Source organism: Lissotriton helveticus, chromosome 3_1, assembly GCF_964261635.1.
Source record: "Lissotriton helveticus chromosome 3_1, aLisHel1.1, whole genome shotgun sequence".
NCBI lineage: Eukaryota > Metazoa > Chordata > Amphibia > Caudata > Salamandridae > Lissotriton > Lissotriton helveticus.
In genome coordinates, this window is record NC_136061.1 from 225982398 (window position 1) to 225996458 (window position 14061).

The following is a 14061-nucleotide window of genomic DNA, read 5'->3' on the forward strand; positions in this document are numbered from 1 at the left end:
CTGCAGACCGACCCGGATGCAATACTCATCCCGGTCAACATAAGAAAAACTATAACTATTAAACTTATAGAAAATGGACTAACATCGAGAGGTGGTACAGTCATATTCGTAATTGAGGCACATGAATATCGGCAGACAGAGGTATTCTATTCATGGATAAACTTTCCAGCAGCAAACGCTGTCACACATGAGTTCCACTATTACAAAATAGAGGAACCTCCGGATGACTACACTCCTTTCGAGGAGGTGGAAATCCCATTAAAATACCAAGAGCACCTGCTCTGGTTTAAAGGCGCCCTAAAACATAATAATCACATCACCAGGCTCGGTCCACTAGGTAGACCAGGAGCAACGTGGCCAGTTCTAGCCAGCTACACACCACATCCAGACATCGAAAAAATGTCAATACCAGAACTTTTAGCACAGCTAAAACAACTGGTTAAAATACATAGACAATTAGTCCAATATGTCTTCAACAGTTCAACCAGCTATTAACATTCCACAGCTGACCCCTCATCAGGGGAACACAAATAAAATTACACCACAGAACATACAGTCATGTCTGGGTAAAGTACCCATAAAATGGGAACAAATTCCATTCTGGTTAGCACAAAAAATCACTCAAATAGAGGCAGTATTTCCAGATACTACCCCTGTTGAGAAACACAGAATTCTGACTATCTGTCTTCCGATGGGGATCGCACCACATGTGGAGGACTGTGACACTTGGGGCACAGTCTTTGCTTCCATTTACACAAAAAAACATGGTGTTCCGTCCATGGCGGTAATACCCGATGTGCTAAGACAAATTCAAAATGAATACGGTCCAGAACCTGCTTTAACTCTGGGTATGAAATTACTGAAAGACTTCAAGCAGGTCTCAGCTTTATTATTATCCAACATAAAAGGAGAAGCAGCATCTGTGGCGATCCGCCAGAAATTAAAAGAAACAGATATAGCAGACCAACCAATTGAACTTGCCAGAATCATAGAAAAGTCCTATGAAGAGCTAGGAAGAGATAGTTTGGGTGGGAAACCAGTAAAATCCCAACTAACTGAAAATCCTGAAAAGATATTTATTAAAAATAATCTAAACACTCCAAAAAAGAGCTGGGATGGAAATAAACAATCCACTCCCAAAGAAAAAAGATTCCAGTCCAGAGGAAGGTCTCCTCGGCGGAGAGAAAGATCTCCGGACCAAGGACACAAGTCTCCCCAGAGGGAGCCCTCTGAGAAAAGATACAACCTTAGAAATAGGGATAATCTAAAGAAACCTGATAGATATCAAGATATTGATACACGTCCCTCTCGATCTTTTCAGACTTCCTCGCAGAAATCGGAAAGAAGAGGACGGTCAGAAAACAGGGAAGAGCACGTCAAGTCCAAAGACAAGGAACCTGCTCATCAAAGTAAAAACATTACAATTTCCAAAAAAGAAGGTAGCCAGTATTAAAGTAATCAAACATGCCGAGGATACTGAGGACACAGCTGAAAAACGGAGAATGGGCTCAGACAATGCTAGACAGCGCAGCAGAAGTGAGCAGAGCTCGCAAGATCCTGATGAATCATCTGGAGACAGTGGACACGAATGAATACATTCAGGTGGAAACTGCAGATACCAGAGTTAGCAAACCTCATAAAATATACGAAATAACATTACGTATAGAGGGAGATAAGACTAGGAAAATAAGGGGTCTATTTTGGGATAACCTCTCCAAAGGCTATGACATCCTTTTAGCTGAAAAAGACTGGCCACCGGAGTTTGTCAGGGAGTGCCCTCATGGCGAAGAAATGATTATGCCTGCCTTCTCAAATCACATTCCAATTCATAAAAAATATACACTTGCAAGAAAGTGGGCAGTAGCCCAAGCTCCTGCATTATATAAAAACCATGTTGGATGGGATGAGGACTCTTCTCCTCACAAAATCCAGTTAAAAAGTCAACCAACTGCACAGAGGCAGTACCCAATTAAGCAAGAAGCTAAAAAACAAGTCAGGGAGATCTTAGATCAACTTGAATACCAGGGGGTGATTGAAACTTGCACCTCACAAATGAACAATCCTTTGTTTCCTGTCTCCAAGCCAGACGATTCATATCGTCTAGTTTTGGACTACAGACATTTAAACTCATGTTGCAAAACGTTTGCAGTACAAAACTCACATAGTGCAGCACTAATGAATAACATCGTGCGCAAAAAATACAAAACAACATTAGACATCTCTAATGGATTCTTTTGTCAAAATATAGCACCTGAAAGCAGGTATTTGACCGCTTTCTCAATAATGGGCTCGCAGAAATTCTGTCGACTCCCACAGGGGTTCAAGAACAGCCCAGGATTATTCTCAGCAAGAGTAACAGAGTTACTACAAATGTATGATGATGAGGCATTATCTTATGTCGATGACATCTATCTAACAGATGATGACTTGGATACTCACTTGAAAAGAGTGAACACCATAATACTTGGGTTCGCAGCCGAGGGTTACAAATTCAACTTTAAAAAGTCACGAATTGCCCATCTAACTGTCCTGTTTTTAGGATATGAATTATCAAGTGAAGGCAAAAGCCTGGCAGACAATTTCTTAGAGAAATGTGCTGTAATCCAAGCACCAAGAACGCTGAAAAACTTACAATCAATTCTAGGTTTCCTGAATTTCGGAAGAACTTACATTCTAAATTATGCAGAGAGGGTTAAACCTCTCTACGAACTAATAAAACCAGATTTTAAAACAATCAATTGGACTCAAAAACACACAGTAATTTTGAGATCATTGCAAACAGACATGTTAGCAAAAACAAAATTGGAAACACGCGATAATACACGCAACCTCGTAATCCGAGTCATCCCAGGGAGATGCGGATTTACGTACCTAACCTCTAATGAGGGAGAAACGGTACCAATAGCATACAAATCACATTTGTACACAGAAGCTGAAAAAACATTCAGCATTAAGGAAAACATAGTAAATGCGGTTCAAACAGCTGTAGCAAAAGAAAGAGACCAAGCCGAAGGCAGACAGATTACTGTTATAACAGCAGAATCAGCCTTTGAGGCATTAACAAGCCCATGTAATTTAACTACCGTGGCATTAAATCCAAAATGGATACAATGGGAAAATTCTCTTGCTACAGACAAAGTGAAATACTATTTTGGTCCAAACTTGAAAAGATTAAAAAATCTAGAATATGAAAGAGAATATCCTCTGCCAATCGACATTCTGCCCATACGACAGTACGCCTGTGTAATATATACAGACGGATATGCACAACCCTCAGTTTGGGGAAAACAAGCCTATAACGCCACATGCGAGATTGTTAAATACGTGTGGCGCAGAGGTAAATTAAGACCTCTAGTAACAATATCACACTCTGTAGAGAACAATTCAGAACAACAGACTGAAGTAATAGCTTTAAAAATGGCGCTAGATAATGCTGATCGCGAATTCCCGACACTAATAGTGTGCGATTCATATTACTGCGTCAAATCATACAATAACGACTTGCAGAAATGGGTTCAAAACGGTTACAAAGATGACACAGGTGCCACAATAAAGCAAAAATCGCTTTAGGAACAAGTAGTTCTTTTACAGAAAGAACTACCAAAGACTCACGTGATACATTCACTGAGTCATGAACGTGATGGCGTTCACGTTTCAGGGAATTCATTGGCTGAGACAGCCACAGCGGAAGCGACTAAACCGGCTTCCGTAGCTACAAAAAAGCGCTCAGATAAATACATAGACGGTGAAACGATGCTGGCGGTAAAAACGTCATCAAAAGGCGACTGTGCAGCGCTACCCGTCAACTATCCACTCAATTATACATACATAATCGATGCAAACTCCGTTCCTTTTGCTCAAATCACTGGAGTGGGGGATAGGGTAATTCCAAACACGAACAGGCGAGTATTGTTAATAGACGCACATATGGGTGAGGGTCTAAGACACCTTAAGATTAAGGAATCTCTGAAAGAATTACAATCAATATACTGGTGGCCAGGAATGAGCCTGCAACATCACAAATTCGCAATAAACTGCCCAGACTGCAACAGAGATCGCATTGGCGAACCGGCCGGTGTATTGCCATGGCCCTTCGCTTAGATAGGACAATGCTATCTATATGCAAAACCCAGTAGGAATAATGCGTCAAATTAACATAAAGAGACTAGTTTCACTTAAAATGTAGACCCCAGCTCTCGGCTGACGTCTGAACTGTTATAAAAGATTTGCGAGTCTATAGCGGCATAGACGCAATTGGCATGCTACATTCTGACCAGGGTCCTGCTTTTAGCTCTCGAGCTTATAAGGAGGCCATGACCTGCATGGGCATTGCATTGCGGTAATCTTATCACTTCCTTCCTGAGGGAAATGGGATGGTGGAAAGAAAAAACCGAGACATAAAGCAATCTATAACGGCAAAGGTATTAGGTTCAGGGGTTGGGTGGGTCAAACATTTAATAAGTGTCCAACGAAGTCTTAACAATCTGCCAAGAAATTCTATAAAAGGTTTCAGTCCGTACGAACTATTGTTCGGGACTAGAATGCATATCCAGGATCTCGATAGTCAGACTTCAGTGGTAGAAAGAAAATGCTTTGATATCAAAGATCGTTTGGCTATTTTACAGGACTTAAATGAAACAAGAAAAGACCTGATCAACATAAAGTTGAAACAACAGCCAACAGCCACTGAAGAGAAACCACCTGTCCCAGCAAGGCCTGTCTGGATTCCAAAGATTGGGGATCTGGTCAGAGAGAAAATCGCGGTGAAGAAGGAATTTGGGCCTTCTTACAGAAAAGCAGTACCTGTCTTAGCTGTCAACGGAACAAGATCAGTTGTACTACCGCCCCTTGCTGGTAAAAAGGAGAACCGAGTTGTATCCATCGACCTGGTTAAACCACAATCATTTTTTTTGTGTCAAATATGTTTTTATTGCAGGAAATAAATGTGAACACATTATTGGCACCTGACAGATAAGAAGAGCCATTAGGATGTTAAAATTATCAACTCTATACACGGCCATTCAGCCCACAACCCGGGGGTCGGGCGGCGTGTGCCATTAGATCACAGGTAACATCTCTCCGTTCCGGCAGTGTTCAGCAGGTGGAAAGAACTAAACACTTCTGCTTTTCTAAACAACCCAACGAAAACATCCCTTTTCCCTTCCCCAAACAGTCCTTTACCCCCAGAGGAGCAATTTGTCAGTCTCAGCGGTACCTCATTCTAGTGTTCACGGAAGTCGATAGCGCTTTCTTCCTCTTTCCCCCTCCCCCCTCCCCTCTCGTCATCGGCAGAGTATCGTGTGGTCTATCAGATTGTTGTAAGAGACTTAATTCTTCTTCGGGGGCCCAACCCACTAGTGATCCGTTATCGGGATCCAGGTCGCTCTCCGTCCGCACTATCAGAGTCAGTATGTGTGTTATGGTCGCGCAGGGCCTGCACCAGTGTCTCCCATGCCTGCGCCGTCTCTAGGGCTTTCTCATCTCGTCGCCTCCTCGCCTGTTGGTATCGCAATGTGCTTTCACTCCCCGCCCACTTGAGAAGTTCATTACGCCATTTATCACCTGTAGGACCAACTCGCGCCTTCCAGTGTCTGGTGATTTCTCGTTTGGCCAGAAGCAACCCTAAATCTATAAACTTATTAGTAATCTTATGTTTGGGGGTATGCGGAAACCAATGTAGGATCCCTACAGCTGCATCTATCTGCAACGATCTACCAGTCACTTCAGCCAGTGTTTCTCCCACAAACAACCAGTAGGAAGTCAGCATAGAACAGGACCACAGCATGTGCAGCAGGTCCGCTCCGTCCGTCCTGCATCTAGGGCAGGCCGCTGTCTCCAGGTCGAAGTATTTCTGTAGTTTCTCCGGTGTCAAATAGGCTCGATGTAGTATGTAGAAGTGGACCAGTTGGAATCGGGCATTACGTGTGCCCCTCCAGGCCCGCTGCACCAGCTGGGCCCACGTGGCCTCTGGGATTTCTTTTCCTATATCCATTTCCCATCTGGTCTTGAGGATCGTCAAGGGGGACAGTCTATCCTCCACCATTCTGGAGTATAAGCATGAGACTGCTTTAACCGTTCCCGCAGACATCATGACGTATTGGCACGCCATCGACATCTGCGGTTCCTCCTGGCCCATCTTCCAATGTGCTTGGAGTGCCCTTGTGACCGCCGCGTGGAGCAAAAAATCGCCTCTAGGGACATCATATCGGTCCAGAAGCGCCTGGAAGGGCAACAACGTCCCGTCCTCGTAAAGGTCACCCACGGTCTGTATACCCATCTCTTCCCATTCTCCTAGTCGTGACCAGTCTCCACCATGGGGTAGTGCAGTGAGCACTCCCAGCGGGATCTCCGGGGCATAAGGTCTCGGTCTTCCTATTTTACGATGCGTTCTGTTCCAACACGAGCGTATGGTGCGTTCCTCCAGAGTGAGGTCCCTCAAATCGAGTTTCTGTTGTAACGCAATATATGACAAGACATGTCTGGGTATGCCAGTGCCCCGTGTCTCTTCCGGACCCCGAAACTCACGCGCCATCTCCTGGGTATAGGTCTGCAGCTGTGCGGCCAAATAGTACTTCTCAAAGTCAGGCGCCGCCAAACCCCCTTCCGCCTTAGGTCTCTGCAAGGTCCTGAGCGCCACTCTGCGGCGGCCCGAGCCCCATAGGAACGCCACTATCATGGACTCCAGGCCCTGAAAGCTAGATCTAGGGATCCAGATCGGCAGCGTCCTGAAGTAGTATAACAGGCGGGGTAGTGCGACCATCTTCAGTAGTGCAATTCTTCCCGCCACCGATAGGGGCAGGGTGGACCAAAAGGTCATGCTACCTTTAAGCGCTCGGATACCCCTGGAGATGTTACCTTCAAGTGTGTCAGCAGGGCGATGGTAAACGTGCACCCCCAAGTACTTAAAGCAAACCTGGTCCCATCGGATCTCCCTATGAATGTCTGGTTCGGGACTATCTCTGCGGATCGGGAACAGGCAGGTCTTAGCCCAGTTAACCCGGAGCCCCGACACCGCACCAAAGGCCGTGAGCACTGAGTCCGCTCCAGCCAGGGCCGGCCCAGCGTCTTCTAGGAAAAGCAACAGATCATCAGCGTACAGGGAAATATACTGGTGGCCCATCGGAGATTGCAACCCCCTGTAGTGGGCCCCAGTGCGGATCGATATTGCCAGAGGTTCCACTGCCAGGGCGAATAGCAATGGAGATAGTGAGCAGCCTTGCCTCGTGCCTCTCTCCACAGGGTAACGTCGAGAAATCAGCGGGCCCGATTTCACCCTAGCCATCGCCGAGGAATACAATACCTTGGTCCATCTCAGGAATCCCTCGCCCAAGCCAAACCGCTCTAGGACCCTGTGGAGATAAACCCATTCTAAGCTGTCGAAGGCTTTCTCTAGATCTATCGAGAGAATCATAGGGTCTGAGGCATAGGTGTGATCTCCCTCTAACAGTCGGAACAAGCGCCGGATGTTCATCGTGGTATTACGTCCGGGGATGAAGCCCGCTTGGTCTGTATGTACTAGGGAGCTCATGTGGTCTAACAGTCGTGCGGCCAATATGCTGCTCAAGATCTTATAATCGACCGTGAGCATTGAGAGCGGTCTATAAGACGCTGGCTCCACGCCCTCGCGGTCAGGTTTAAGTAAAGGTATCACCAGGGCCTCTCGCATCGAGCCCGGTAATCTCCCCAGAGTCCTCGCTTCACTATAAACCTGTAGGAGCTTGGGGGCCAGGAGCTCAATGTATACAGCATAAAACTCAACTGGGAGTCCATCCAGGCCCGGCGTTTTATTTCGCGCCATGTTTTTTATGGCGTGTCTGATCTCCCCAATCTCCACGTCCCGTCCCAGGGCTTTCGCCTGTTCCGGTTCCAGAGTGGGGACTGGGAGGTCTCTCAGGAAGGTATCCGTCGGAGTAATATCTGGGGCTAAGCGACTACTATAGAGCTGCTCATAGTAATTCCAAAAGCAGTTAAGTATTTCGGGTTGAGTATACACCGCACTGCCTTCCGCAGTCCGCATGGTCACAATCGGCGAGGTACGTCTTGTCGGATTGGCGAGCCAAGCTAGTAGCGTACTCGATTTGTCGCCCTCAGCCAGTGATCTAGTCAGGTACGTTTTATAGTCATAGCTTCATAGTCGCTCAACCTCTACGGCTACAGCTTCTTTTGCCGCTAGGACCTGTTGTTGGAGTTCCGGGCGGCCAGGGCGGGTAACTTCTAGGTCGCGGAGGACTCGATCAGCTTTCGCTAGGTCCTCTAGGAGTATACGACGTACGCCAACTTTCTGTGTTATGCAATAGCCCATAACAGCCACCTTAAAGGCGTCCCATTCCGTGGCCCTCTCTGCAGTCGTGCCCTCGTTCAGCTCAAAGTATCCCGCAATCTTGTCCTCCAGGTCGCTACGGAACACCTGGTCTTCCAGGAGTTCTGGTCGTAACTTCCAGGTTGGTACACAAGGGGTGCCCTGGAGCCACCGGAGATCAATCAATAGCGGATTGTGGTCTGAGATGGTTCTCGACAAAACCGAAGAGACCACCTCTCTCGATCCCAGCAGACCATCTAGTCTCACATGTAACTCGTGCATGCCGGAGAAATGGGAGTAGTCCCGGGCGTGCGGGTGTTGCGCTCGCCAGATATCCACCAGACCCCATTTAGCCTGCCAGTCCACCCTGCCTCTGGCCACCCGATGCGTCGGGGAGTCCGGGAGGGGAGGATGGGACCTATCCAGATTAACGTCGATCACCGAGTTGAAATCGCCCCCCAGTAGGATGGGCCCTGATAGGTAGCGGGCCAGTGAACCCGACAGTTCAGTCAGAAAGGCGAGCTGGTCTGTATTAGGCGCATAAATGCAGCAAATGTTCACTTCCCGACCCCCTAGTCTCCCTGCGATTGCCACAAATCTCCCCCCTGGATCTACAGTGTGACTATGTACCTGTAAGGGCACTCCCGCCTTTATCCATATCAGCGCACCCCTTGCATAAGCCGAGTATGTGGTGTTATACACCTGACCTCGCCATCTACGCTGTAGCGCTAGCCCCTCTGACTTGGTGAGATGTGTCTCCTGCAGGAGCGCGATCTGTATTCCCCTGCGCACTAGATAAGCATGAACTTTATGGCGCCTGGACATGGTGTGCAGACCCCGCACATTCCAAGTGATGCATTTCAGAGTTGAGAGATCAGCCATTATCCCATGTTTTGCGTTCCAGTCTCTCTAAGTACATTACAGGGACGGGTAAGTACCCAGCCACCCCCTTACCAATGACGAGTTCCCCTTTCAACAACAATGAATTAACTTTCAAACAAGAATCCCTCACCCTCCCCCCCAGAACAGGTTCCAAATAGTACCATCTAGTCCCCATCCAAACTGTACCCTCAGGAAATCCCTCCCCAACTAACCTGACGGTAGCCACCGCAGGTATGCCTTAAGGGCGATGTGGGGGGCCGAGCAACAATGTGGGGCCACCTCACTGCAAGCTACCTTGCGGTCGAGCCCCATGTCATCATGGACTATATAGGGAAACCCCGCAACCCTCCACACAGTCAATAAGTTAACAGTTCCCCAGTCGAGTCTCATCTCCCCCACTCATGCAGGTGCCCCCCACCCCTCTGTCCCCACAACTAGAACCGGCTCACCCAAAAGTGTCATTGTTCATCCAGCAGGCCTTCTGCCGTTTCCGGGGTGACAGCCGGGAGCTTCAGGCTATCAACTTCCGAGCCCTCCGTGTCCGAGCGGCCCCCGCTTTCACCAGGCTCCGATTGTGCTGTCTCTTGGTCTCCCTGAGGGCCAGACATGGAAGAGACCATATCTAACACTCCACGTCTCTCCGCCGCTGTCTCCACCGTAGAGGGACGAGTAGTCCTGCCCCTGCGGTGCCTGAACCTCTTAGGTTTCCGCTGCAAAATGTCTTCCATTGTTGCTTGAGAAGAGGCCCCAAAACCATCCTTGCCAGCTCTGTACAATTCAAGCCAACTGCACGTTTCGTCCGAGGTGTCAAAGAACTTGGTGGAGTCGTTTAGTATGATGCGGAGTCGTGCCGGGAATAGCAAGGAGTATTGGATGCCCTCAGCACGCAGTTCTCGTTTCACCGCTAGGAAGGAGGACCGGCGTCTCTGCGTCTCATAGGTGTAATACGGGAAAATGTTCACACGACTATTGTCCACCTGATAGGGTCCCCCCTTCCTGGCCGCCTGCAACAGCAGGTCTCTGTCGCGGAAATGGAGCAACCTCGCCACCACCGGTCGGGGGGGGGCGACCCTGCAACGGCGGCTTGGTCGGCACCCTGTGTGCCCGTTCCAATGTATAGAAGGGTGACAGCCCTTCCGGCGCCACCGTCGTCCGCAGCCAATCCTTTAGGAACGCCACCATGTCCTCTCCCTCAATTTTTTCCGGAAGGCCCACTATCCGAATGTTATTTCTCCTGTTGCGTCCTTCCGCATCCTCCGCTCGTTTCTCTAGGGCTTCTATTCTGGACAGAGCGTCTTTCATCGTGGCGTCTAGCGCTTTCTGCGCCGGTTCTAGGTGGCGCACCGAACCCTCTACTTCCTTCACTCTGTCTGAGAGCTTACTGTGGTCAGCTCTAAGTAGGCCCAAGCCCGTCGCAACTTGAGCTATATCTTCTCGGAGGGCCGATCTAGTCTCCGTGATTGCCCGTAGGATTTGGTCCAGTTGCTCCTGAATCGGTGGAGTACTCGGTCCTTCCAGGTGCACGCGCTCTTCCGTTTCAGGTGGCTCTATATCAGAGGCGGTCTGGGCGCCCCCTTTAGGTCCCCTCGGCTTTCCCATGTTGTGTAGGGGCCACTGGAGGATCTCCTCGGAAACGGGGGGGTAGCCAAGTCCGCGCGGCGTGACCTCCAAAATTCTCAAAGCGCCCCCCTCGCGGTCAACAGCTGGTCTCCAGGCGAGTGGGCCCCCAGGCGGCGGTCAAGGTGGTCAAGGCGGGTGCTTGCTGGCTGGCTCGTCTGGGGCGGAAGGACCTTACGTAACGAGGACAACCAAGCACTCCCCACCACTTCAACCCGTTGGGTGGATGTCCACTTGCGGCTGCAATGTCAATGGGGGGGGCAGGGGATGCCCTGCTGAGGAGCTGATAGAGCCCGAGAAGCTGCGCGCTCTCCAGCCGTTTCAGGTCTCCAGCCCGTGATCAGGGCACTCGTTCAGAAGGCACAGCTCCACGCGGCCTGGGCCCGTCAGGCGTGGCCGAGGAGTCCCCCCGCAAGTCTCAGCAGCAATCCTGCTCCGGTGCCCAACCCTGTAGTTCGGGGCAATAGTGAAGTCCAAGGGCTGTCCCAGCTTCCACCATTGTGGAGAGAGCCCCTCTTCCGCCTCCGCTCTCGGCCTCTCCACAGCGTCCCCAGAGCATGGATCCGGGGCGTCCTCCCCCTCGATCTATCACCAGGTGTCCCCAGCCGAAGTGTCTCAAACCGGCGCCACACCGCTCTACCTAGTGTCTTCACATCCGGGAGTGGCACGGGCGACCTCCGGCTCCTCCTCGGTGCTGCAGAGCGGTCCGCCTTTCAGGCCGGTTCGGGTGCCAGAACCCGTCTCGCAACTCCTCGCCGCCGCTCCTCTCTCGGCTGCGGGTAGGCCGATTCGCCCTTCCCCCTCCGGCACTTCTCCGCAGCGTCTCGCGACAGCGCCTCAGGGCTCACCTCAGTGGTCGCCGGGCGCTTACAATCGCCTCTGGGGACGTCAGGGGCAGGTCATGCGACGTCCCCTCACTGGAGAAGGATCGCCCGTTTCGCCGGGGCGCCGGGATCTCCGACGTCTCTGGGTCTCCGGCCGCCTTCGTTGCGGTCAGAGCGGAGCAGGCGCCATCTTGGCTCACGCCGCTCTGCTCCTTCACCTCGTCTCCCCTTCGTCCCAGAAGCCGCTGCAGTCCTTCGGCCAGGTCAGGGAGGCTCGCAGGGTGTAGGGGATGCCTGTGCGGGGTTGGGGCTCCCAAGAGGCCCTCGGTAACAGGATTAATAGAGGCTCGACCGCGGAGCCGAGCTTCTAGGCGACCTCCGCCATTGGCGCCCAAGCCACGCCCCCTCCTGGTTAAACCACAATCATGTGGCCAATAATAAGTAGTAGGCCAAGTGGACTCCCAAGAAATAGCAGAACACCAAAGTTTGCTACAAACCAAGAGGCTCAAACTGAGAGACTAATCACATTTGATAAACCTACAGTGAATCAACAAGGACTATGCAACAAATCCATGGAACTTATGCCTCTTAAAACCCAAATTGCAACAATTCGTCAAGAAACACTTGTCTACAACGATGTAGCCACAGACTATGCTAATGAAACAAAGAAAAATCCAGAAGCAATTCCAACAATTGACAGAACTGCATCAGGCTACTTCATCAATTTCGATGACTTTTCTGAGGATCCGAGCAAACCTGAGGAACAGCCAACAACAACAAAAACTTTTAAAGACAAAGCTAAAGAACTCTTTCATCAACTACAAGAAACCTATCTGATTTCCCCATGGATTGAATTTTGGGTGGTGCTAGGTGTACTTTTCCTCCTGCTTTGGCTCATCATGGTGCTATGCTTGGGACACTTCATTGAGGGAAAATATATTACAATGGACACAGCAAGCCAGAAGATCAACCTGGTCCTAAAGCCACACAAGTCTTCACACATCGAGAAAAGAGAACTTTCTTCAGTAAACTTCACAGCCAATCCGATACCCGGTGGGGTAGCATGGGACAAAACAGATTACGAAATATATGGCCCGGTCGAACTCTTGAAGTATCCCCATCAATTTAAGGTTTCATTAAGTGACTTTGTAAAACCGAGCACATCCTCTGATGATTGGGACTTTGAAAGTATTAATGATATGATGTCAGACTTAGTTATGTCAGCAAAATTTACAGAACATGATTATTTACAGGGTTCATCAAATTATGAACAGATGTATTGCTACAACCACTATGCTAACCATTATTTGCATAAATCTGCTCAACCTAGAAATGTTTTAAATTATAATCAATGGGAACATTGTGCAACTCCACCAAAAGGTAGTTCAAAAACATTTTATGAGAAATTCCCTTCCTTCTCAGGGTTTAACACAGGTGAAGCAGAAACGTTTTATTTCAAACTGTTAAATAAGACAGGAATGAAAACCATGCTGACAAATACAAAATTAATCTATTCAGAAACATTTTTTGAAAAAATGAATACATTTGGTTTTGATTTTTGGAAAAAAACCATTGAAACAAAAAGCATCTGGGGTACCAGAGATTGGCAGGTCCAAGGTATAGAATCATTATTCAGAGCCTGCATGATCCCAGAACAAATTATATTTTTGAATGACACAATTCAACAAACATCCTGTTTTGGCCTAGCCAAAAATAAAGACTTAAACAAACCGTCTATTCCAAAACCAACACCTGACAGTAATATCACTACAGATGTTGAGATAGACGTATCCCATATTTTAAACCAAAACAGAACACATCCTGATTGGAAGAAATGGTTGATCTGGCCCACAGACACAAATAACTGTCAAGATAGATTCCTGAACAAAATACAGGGGTTCAAATTGACCAGGCCAGACCCTAGATACTCCCAGAGACAACATCCAGGGATAGTAACAACATACAGTTTAGGAAAACTCTGCCTCGAATGGCTACAGACATCCACACTGTCAGAAATTAAGCAACACTTAACTTTACTTAAAGAAGGTGCTGACTTGCGTGATTTCATTATGGGACCACGCAAACAGCGTCAAAAACGTTTCATAGCGGCCTCTATATATGCAGCTTATAACGAAGCTTGGAAAGAAACTCAAATTGAAACAGCAGAGAAAATACGGGAAATTGACCGTATTAATTTGGAAAAATCACTTTCTGTTGTGGACAATGGGTTAATGACTGTCTTCCAGAATATATTCACTGGACAGTATTGTATCATCTGCAATCGATCTAATAGAGCAGGACTTACTAATGTTACAACATGGTCAGTCCCAATTACGTTCTATTGTACAGCTTGGCTGGACGTTACAAAATCTGCGTTCAGGCTACGTGCCTTGGCGTTTAATCAACACAACGTCACTGTTCTCTATCTTTAACCTTACT